Raw genomic sequence first — 9,529 nt, 5'->3', positions numbered from 1 at the left:
ACCCCCTCCAAACAGCGGGCAGCTCAGAGACCAGAAGCCTACGCAGCAGATGGAAAGACTCCCCAGCTGGCATGTGTGTGGGTGGGTGGAAGGGGGAGGGCGTAGCGATTTCCTGCGCCCCAACCCCAGCTTGCTCGCTCTCTGACCACGTTTTTCCACCTCACTTTTTTCCCCCATAATGTGCTCACCCGTTTTAAGATCAAGATTGTTTTTTGTGAATGGAATGTAATTTGAGAGCCAGAGAGGCACGTCCCAGAGAGGTGGTACAGATGGGGAAGGTGCCCCTTCCATGTGAAAGGCAAGCCGGCTGCCCCGCGGAGTCCCTGGTGGCCAGGGCAGCCAGTGAGACAGACAGGGCCAGGTGGGGAAGGTCATGGCGCTGGCAAGGCCGGAACGGGAGAGGCCAGGGCTCCCCCTCCAGCTCCCCCACTGCGCGGTGGCCCCTCCAGCCACATTCTCTATGCTTTGTGCTGATCAAACTCCAGGGCAGGACCACCCACGAAGAGCCCGACCTCTGCCCAGGCGGGGGCATCTGGGGGCTGTGGCCTCTTCGACCAGGGTCTGGTGACTTCCAGAGGCCCATCCTGAGATCTCAGCCCTGACTCTGCACTAAGGAGAACTCACTCATTCATTTGTTCAAACACTATTAATTCCAGGCTTCCTATGTGCCGGGAACTGCATAGGACACTGGGTATCCCTATGAACGGGACAGCTGAGCCTCCTGTCCTCCGGGACTGATGGGAAAAAGCAGCCAAGACATGACTCTGAACACTACTGTGGACTGGGGTTTCTCTGCCTGTGTTAAATTGTTCAATCCTTACACCAGCTCTAGAAAGATATTATCACTGCCTACTGTACAGATGAGGAAATCAAGGTCCAGAGAGATTAAAGAGCTTCCATAAGAACAGAGCCAGCAAGACTGGACCAAGTCCTGCTGTTCTGTTGATGCCTGGCCTGCGTGCTTCACCACTGCCCTTTCCAGCTACAGGCAGGCCGCAGGCTCCTTGGGTGACCTAGGGGGTCAGGCAGGACCTGCTCTGCAGGAAGGTCAGGCTCCTGCCAGAGTTGCATCCCTCCCAAAGCCACTGTGAGAGGAGGATGAATCTGGGGACTGATGAACCTTCCCAAGATTCCTGTCTTCATAAACTGAGGATAACTCTCACTGAAGGGTGAACGGGAGGATTAAGCAAAGTTCATCCTAGGTAAAGTGCTCGGTACAGTTTCTCATATATACCAATGTTCAATAAATGTTACGCAGTAGACAACCTGCCCAACAGTACCTGGCAGTAGTCTCTCTATTCTTTTTCATGAAAAGGCTACACATTGAAACTGAGAGGAGCCAGCAAGGGCTGGCTTTGAAGGGCAAAAGGCTTTGGCTGGCGTTCAGACTTCCAGAGAGAAACAAAGAGGTGGCCATCTCAGATTTCCCTGCTGTTCCTCACATGTCTTTGTGGGCCACTTAACTGTGCTCAAAATGTACCGGCCCCTTCTCTGGACAGTCCAGGCCATAGATATAACCTCTAGCAAAAAGACCTTGAAGAAGACGTTGGAGTCTCTGGCTTTGAAGGCCTGGGAAGTTTCAAAGGCACGAATACTGTGTGTACTTTCCAGGACTCATGAGCCGAGAAAGCCGTGAGAGGTTGAAAGCCCCATTTCCCAGCTCTTTCCTCCGCCTTGTTTTTAGTATTAAGGTATCATTCACATATGAGAAAATTCTCCATTTTAAAGGGTAGCATTCAGCAGTTTTTAAAAAAGATTTTATTTGCTAGAGAATGTGTGCACATGTGGCGGGGAGGGGCGAGGGGGAGAGAGACTCTTTCAAGTGGGCTCTACACCGAGCGCCTGGCCCGACTCTGAGATCATAACCTGAGCTGGAATCTAGAGTCAGATGCCTGACCCACCGAGTGCCCCCAGCAGTCCGCCATGTATTCACAGGGGTGCGCACCCGTCACTGCTGTGCAGCCGAGAGCATTTTCTTCACCCTCCTAAAGAAACCTCGTGTCCTTCAGGGTCACCCCTCTCTCCCTCCCCCGGCCCTGGCAAGCATTAGTTGACTCTGTCTGATGTCCTTAGTCTTGACATTTCACATAAATGGAATCACACCATACGTAGGTCTTTCAAAACTGGCTTCTTTCACTTAGTCGGGTGTTTTTCGGGCCCGGCCATCTGTGTCAGAGCTCCGCTCCTCGCGAGAGCTGGACAACATCCCATGGCGAGGTCAGGTCACACTCGCTTATCCGTTCACCCGCGGGTGGACACGTGGGCTGTTGGCACTTTCTGGCTATTGTGGACAGTTCTGCTGTGAATGTTCACAAACGCATTTCTGTGGCCGCTGTCACCGGTCTTGGACAGATAGCTAGGAGGGTCACGCGGCTAGCGTGTGTTTAGCCTCTGGAGGAAGGGCCAGGGCGGCTGCCCCCATTTCTACGCCCGCGGGCAGTGCACTTGGGTTCTGGTCTCCCTGCAAACCCACCCCCCAGGTTACTGTCTGTCTGATTCCAACCATGGCAGTTGGGGTGACTCCTCTTGGCTCTGAGCTCCCTCCCTCCCTGCTCTTATGAACGTAGAATGTAGTCCTTCTGTGGTGCTCCAGCTAGGGGAGCTCCCGCAGCCTGAGATTCCAGCAAGTCGGGGAGCGCACCTGTCCTGTCCCCCGCGGTCCCAGGGGCCCAGCCCGGAGCAGCTGCTGCTCCTGACAAAAATAGTGTCGAATGAATCCTGACTGCGTGCTGCTTTGATCTAAAGATTTTTTTTTTATCAGTGAGATGTCTGAAAGCCACAGCGACGTTGGCATCATGTGGAAATTTCCAAGTCCTTGAGAGCTCTGCTCTGACAACTTGCGGCTTCAGCCTGGCCCAGGCGGACCCCATCCTCACAGTGACCGCCCAGGGAGGGCCTTGGTTTCGGGGTGGGGGTGATGGCCAGGCCCCAGCGCTGCAGTTTTGCTCCTGGATGGTGCCCTGGCCTGGCTGGGGCCCAGCCCCTGCGACTTGGCCTCGGAGGCGGTCATCTCAGCCAAATGTGGCGGGACATCAATTCATCGAGGCGGATGTGCTGAGGCCGCCCTGTGAGAGAGGAAACGCAAGCGCTCAGCACTTACTGTTTCAAGAAAGAAGTTCTGTCCAGCAGCGCGGAGTCGTCCCCATGGGATCGGGGAGCAGGCAGGAAGGTCACTCTCGTTCCCTCTGACAGAGGCCGCTTGGACGGTGGCCGCGGGCTTCAGTGGAACCTGAAGTCAGCAGAGTTGCTCTTGGGTGCCTTCCCACTTTACTGGCTCACATCCACTGCGCTCCCAGCTCCACCAGGAAGCTTCTACCCAAGGCCCTGCTCATCCCCCTGCTCAGGGACACTTAGGAGCCTTTAATCTGCGCCAGACGCTGTCAGACTGCGGTGGTGGTTTTGACCCTCGACAAGGAAGAAGGTTGTCTTCCTATTCCCATTCTACAGGTGAGGACACTGAGGCCTGGAGCAGGTCAGAACTGGTCCAGTCGCCTGACTGGGAGGCAGAAGAGCTAGGATTCGAAACAAGCACTTTGGCTGTGGCGGTCCCCAAAAGGTGGGCTGGGGGTCGGTGAGGAACAGGTTGAAGTTACCAGGAGCTCAAAACAGAGGCACGAAGGACCCCACATGCTTAGAACACATCAGCTGGAAGGGACAGCTGTCTTTTGAGCTCATAGCTGTGTGTGTGTGTGTGTGTTACAGAATCCTTTTTTGAATAAAATGCTGTGGTAGGAAGACCTCCATTTGGGGAACTTTTAAAAAAATATCCTGACTTGGCCCAAGAGTGAGCTGTCGAGTCTGCATGGGCTTCCCCTGGATTATTATTTTGCATTTTCCTGACTGGTGGGATCAAGACATAGTGGGGAGGTGAGGCTTGGGCTTTGGCGCTGGCTCCGGTCTTCTCAGGCACAGGACAGACCATTTCCCACTCAGTTTCCTCATTTGGAAAACAGGCATCAATGTGCCACATCGTCATCCCACACAGCCGGATCCCTGCCACCGGGTGGGGTTTCCCCCTCCCCCTTACAGACCTCCGAGGCTGACCTGCGTCCCAGGTGGTCCTGTCCCCCCACCTTCTGGAGGCCCTGGACCGGTGGGCCCTGGGACAGGCCAGGCGGTAAGCGAGAGACCAAGGAGATACACCAGATGGCAGTCCCCAGTACGGCTCTGAACGCCGCACGTTAGTGATTCGTTCTTTCCTTCAGTTTGGGGGACCAACATAGGGTTGCCAACTTTGTGTTTTGCCAAACGAGGACATTTTTCAAAATACCACTTTCAGCCACTGCCACTTTGCACCCTAGAGGAGACACATGACCCTGGCCAAGGCAAAGGAGATCAGCAGTTCGGGAATTTTTTTTAACTGGGATCAGCCGCACTTGGTGAGTGTATTGTAGCATTTCCCATGATCTTCCCCATTTGTTTGCTTTGGACTATGGAAATGTCAACCAGGCCAGCTTGGGCATGTGGCCAGCCATGGGGGCTACAGGTGCCCCCCCCCCCCCAGTCGGTGGTGGTATCCCACCAGTAGCTGTTGTGGAGATGTGGCTGGAGAAAACTTGGGAGCGCTTGGCACTGGATCCCCACTGGTGGGGGGCAGGGGGACGCCCTGGTGATTCCCTCCTACTGAGGGAAAGGGTCCCGAACTCATGGGACACAGGCTCCTGGAGACCTTCCCCCATCCTTAGGGGCCCAGAGCGCCCAGCAAGGCTGTTGGGCTGGCTTTTGCACTGTTAGAAACCTGACCTTTCCCAAACCTCTATGGTGGGTTGACAGATTGCGGCATCCTGTTTCCCATTGATCTATATACTCGAAATCTTTCTTAACAAAAAGGTGGAAAATAACAAAAATCACGCCAATGCAGAGTTTGTGCAGAACCCAGAAATGCCTACGATATGCAAAGAGTAGGAGACTGTATTCACCGAAGAGATGGTAAAGAAATGTTTCCACATGGTTCTGATGGATACCTCTGGATGGGGGAGTATGATTGTTCTCTCTCTACCTATATTTCTGGATCTTCTATAATTAGGGGGAAGTGCTTTGTAAAAAAAATATGAGTAAGCTGTGTCTTGGGGTTTCCTGCTCTGCGTCACCCTTCCCTCTCTTCCCTGGCAGGGAGCTAACTGCTCCTACATGCTCCCTTTGCCTGGGAGGGTAAGGCTGTCCTGCTCTACAGAAATGTCTGTGCGTCCAGAAGTCCAGCAGAAGGAAGGAAGGAGAGGAAATGGAGCCCAGCTTCAGGAGCCTCGCGTTCCAGGATGGTGCTGAGCGAGGAGACGAGGGCTTTCTGCCCATCAGCAAGCTGTTTGGGGGTCAGAGTGGGGGGGGGCTGTGGGATGTGGGACAGATCTCCAGGGTGGCAAAGATGGGAGGACACGTGGTCCCTCATACAGACCAGAACATGAGATTCAGAGAGGGAAAGTGACCTGTCCAGGTCACACAGCATGGTCTCCCCAGGGCAAGTTGACCACTCCTGAGCCCTCCCCTCCAGGGCCCTTCCCCTACAGCATTCCGCACTTTTCTATCTGGTGGACCCAGATAGCAGCAACTCCAACCCTTTCCCGACTTGAGCATCATCAGGTTTTGGAATCATCCCCAGGTTTTCCAAGGGAAACATATTTTGGGTTTTCTTTCTTTTCTTCTGCTCATTTGAAGAAATCTGAGAGTCCCTTCTAATTGTTTGGTCAAGACTGCAGACAGTCAGTGAGGCAAGCCACAAATATGATCTTGAGCCCAGGGAACCCACTGGCCTGGAGAAAGACAGGACATCAGGCCTGTCACTGGTGCTTGGTCAGCACATGAGCTCTGAGTTCTAGAGAGTACAGGGTGTCAGCCAACTTCCCCAGATCCCTGACTTTGGGTTCCCATTCAGAAAGACCGAAGGAGTCTCCATCAAGCTTCCTGAAGCTGGGGCTTTTGTGGATGTGCGTGCCAATGGAATCCATGGGGAGTTGGTAGATGTGGGCCCTGCCAAAAGTGGGGACCTACAGCCTAGACTGCATTCCCTAGCCTCCTTTGCAGCTAGGTGTGGTTATGACTTGTGGTGTGGTTCTGGCCAATGAGATATGAACACAAAGTGATATGTACAACTTAAGTAAAGAAAGCAGCATGGTCTTCTTTGACCCTCTCTTCTTTCTTACTAGATAGATGGTGGATGTGATGGCTGGAGTTCCAGCAGCCACTTTGGACCATGAGGCAACTCTAGGAATAGAATCCAACAGAAGAATTAGATGCAAGAAATCTAAATTCTGACATCCTGACATCACACAAGTGAGAAATAAATGTCCATGTTCCTAAAGCTATGATTATTTGGGGTTTCCTTTTACTTGTGGCAATGCTATTTCTAAATGACGTACCATATTTTGGTTGGGGGGTGGAACTGCAGTCAAGTGCACAGGGGCTGAAGGGGACCTACTCTGTGTGAGAGGCTGGGGCACACTCTGAGATGAAACTGATAATTATTATGCATAATAGTAATTGTGGCATGTATCAATATGCAAATGTAAACTATTTAGCTTAGTGCCTGGCTCAGGGTAAGAGCCCCTCAAATTTTAGCAACTGTATTGTCATTACAGGTGACTAAACCTATATCCTGGTACATGGGATGCAAAGGGCTGTCTGCAGTCAGAGGGAAGAGCCCAGGAGCAGGAGGCATTTGAACATGGCCTTAAAGATGGGAAGAGTAAGTGACATACTCAGGCATGGTGACAAAGAGCTTCATGGATATTATGTCACATGATGCCCTGGGAACCCAGCAGAACAGACGCGTCCTTATTATACTGGGCAGGGAACTGCGGCTCAGAGGGAGTGAGTATTACCCCACAGCACTCAGCAGGGCTGGATTTGGACTTGGGCACTCTGGCTCCACAGTCCTCCTCCTGTGGCTCTGCAGGCTGAGGATCAGGGCTCAGGCAACAGGAAGAACAGGAGCAAAGTGCCAGGGGTCTGGTCTGGAGCTTAGGGCTCACATCCAGGAGTGGGGAGCTTGTTAAAGCCCATGAGGGCAATGGGGGCGCCACAATCAGTGCCTGCTGGACAGGTGCCCCCACTAGTTCTCCAGCCCTTCAGGGTTTCTCTGTGTTCTCTGTGGCCAGACCCAGAGAAGGGATAGATGACCAAGCTTGGAATTTAGAGGGGGTTTCCTGTGGCTGTGGTAGCAAATGGCCACAAACTTGGGGCTTAATACAACACATATTTATTTTCTCATGTCCTGGAGGTCAGGAGGCAGAGCAGGAGGCAGAGTCTGGATGAGAGCCCCACCCCCACCCCTTCCAGAGACTGCCCAGCACATGGAACTGAGACACTCTGCCCCATTCCTTATTGCCCTCTGCCAATTCAAGGCCCGGCACCCAGGGAACAATACTCTGGCATCGGCTTCTCTAATGCCCCTTTCGGCCATACCCCTCCTGGGCGGACCTCATGTCCCCCAGTGCCTCCCCATTTGGGATGGAGCCATTTCCCAGGGGATCTGGTCTATCCCACTGCCTTCACCAACCAGGACCCGGAGAGGGGCCTCACCCAACTCCATCCCCCCTGCCTCTTAGCACGACCCCCAAGATCCATGCACACATCCCCCAAACCAGACTCAGAATCGGAAGAAATGCTGGGGCTTGGCAGGATCACAAAACCACTGCCCATTGTGAGGTCTGCAGAGGCCCCAAACTGAGCCCCCACCCTGAGTCTGTGCATTAGCCTGCTGGCTTTGCACAGTCTGTGAAATGTCAGCACAGTGTAATGTGGCTGCTGGAAAAAAAACAACTAATTCAATCTTTGGCTGCACTGACAATGTCTGAGGCTTGGATCCTGGGAGGGAAGAGCTCCCTGAGCCAGTGAGGTCGGACTCCATGTGGGGACGGGGCCTCCGCGGGCCCTGGTAGGCCCTCTGCCCACCTGGACCTGCCACTTCCGTCCTGCCCTGGGTTACTATAACCAGACACCGAGGATCCTTCCCAGTATCACCCCGAAGTGACACGATGAGAGCGGATGATTATTATCCCTACTTCACCGAGGCTCAGGGAGGAGTCCTGGCCTGTCCTGGGTCCCAGCCAGGAACCCAGACTTGGCCCCCTAGACAGCAAGTTCCATGAGGCAAGGACCTGTGTGCTCGTGTAGGGCTGTGTCCCTACCAGGAGCCCAGAGCCGGAGTGGAGGGGACCATCAGCAGCACCTGATCCCAGACAAGAGGAGCGACTGAGCCCAGACCAAGGACCAGCTCTGAGCACTCCTCCCAAGTGTACAACGCAATGTTTCAGGAAACATCAGTGACCCCGAATGGAGCAATGTTCTCTAAAACAACTGGCCCAGAGTATACACACACGCCAGGATCAGGCCAGCTAGAGACAGCAGGTGAGCCCAAAAACGATGTTTGCTTCTTGACCAAAATGACATTATTGGGACAACAAATGTGAATTCTGAACAAAGTCAGGCCATGAGATAATAGGAAAAAAAAACATGTTAGTTTCCTGATTTCGCCATTTGTACTGTGGCTGCACGAGGTCCATCCTGCTCTTAGGAAACACCCGTGAAGTGTCTGGGTAAAGGGCCATCGGGTCTGCAGCTGGCTCTCGAGTAGATCAGAGAACGCCACCCACACACAGAAAGAGAAAGAGAATGGTAAGACAAAATAAAATCAGTAAAATGTTCCCAACTGGGGAATTCGGGTGAAAGCGTTTTGCATGATTTCTGTACAACTGAAGTGATTTCAAAATGAAAAGTTACAAAATAGAAAAGTCAGTATCTACAAGGTTGAGGAGCAGTTCCCAATTTAAGGAGACCGGATAGACTCAGGCAGGAATTGCAACTCCTCTTGAATTAGCAGGAAAGCCAGCACTCAGGGACACGCATGGGATGGTGGGGGACACGGGAATTTCCAGAGTGGGTATTGCGTTCTGGTTAATTTCTTGGGTGTGACAGCCCCATGAGGGCTCATAGGAGAATGTCCTTGCTCTTTGTAGGGTCAGGACAGAAGCCTGCAGACGCTGGGGTCTGGGCAGAGGGTCAGGAGGTCTGCCTCCCTTGTAGGGTTCGGCAGAAACGTGTTTGTTTATACGAAAGAGAGACCGAGCCCACGGGCTCTACACACCCCCCGCCCCGTTCCAGCGGCTGTGTTCAATTTTTCTCGAGGATTCAGAGCAGCCTGACCCTGAGAAGGGGGGTGGGGTGGAGAAGCAGCGGGAGGCGGCGGGAGGGGGCACCTGCAGCCCTGCAGCTCCCGGTCCTCCAGCTATTCCCTCTCCGGCCGCAAGAGGTCCCTATGTGGCCCTATGGGAAGGTGGTTTTCATTTTTCGAAGTTCCTTTAAGTTTCTAAGACGTGAACTAAAACGTCGCCCTTTCTCGCTGACAACCACCCCCACAAACTGCTCTTTCTGCCATCGGTGTTAAGGCGGTGCTCCCCGTGCTGGGTTTCCAGGTCCCCCACCACACTGTCCTGTGCCCCAGAGGCCCTCATAAGGGGGTCTCTGCTGCCCTCCTGTGGCCATCACCGACTACACAGACGCCCTTCCAGGAGGGCAGAAGCCTGCAGACCTCTGT

At 53.5% G+C, this 9,529-nt stretch overlaps 1 long non-coding RNA gene across 1 annotated transcript; it reads left to right on the top strand.

Annotated features, from left to right (window-relative positions):
• The first annotated feature begins 2,775 nt into the window (after positions 1 to 2,775).
• On the top strand, positions 2,776 to 8,667 carry LOC123391004. The gene is made up of 5 exons (XR_006605637.1): positions 2,776 to 3,447; positions 4,280 to 5,309; positions 6,145 to 6,267; positions 6,573 to 6,679; positions 8,250 to 8,667. It is a non-coding gene; the product is annotated as an uncharacterized LOC123391004 (long non-coding RNA).
• Positions 8,668 to 9,529: the final 862 nt, after the last annotated feature.

Source organism: Mustela putorius, unplaced genomic scaffold (genome assembly GCF_011764305.1).
Source record: "Mustela putorius furo isolate JIRA1106 unplaced genomic scaffold, ASM1176430v1.1 tig00000174_pilon_pilon_pilon, whole genome shotgun sequence".
In the NCBI taxonomy this organism is placed as follows: Eukaryota; Metazoa; Chordata; class Mammalia; order Carnivora; family Mustelidae; genus Mustela; species Mustela putorius.
Note: the sequence above shows the minus strand (reverse complement) of the source record. Positions and strands in the feature narration are given on the sequence as shown.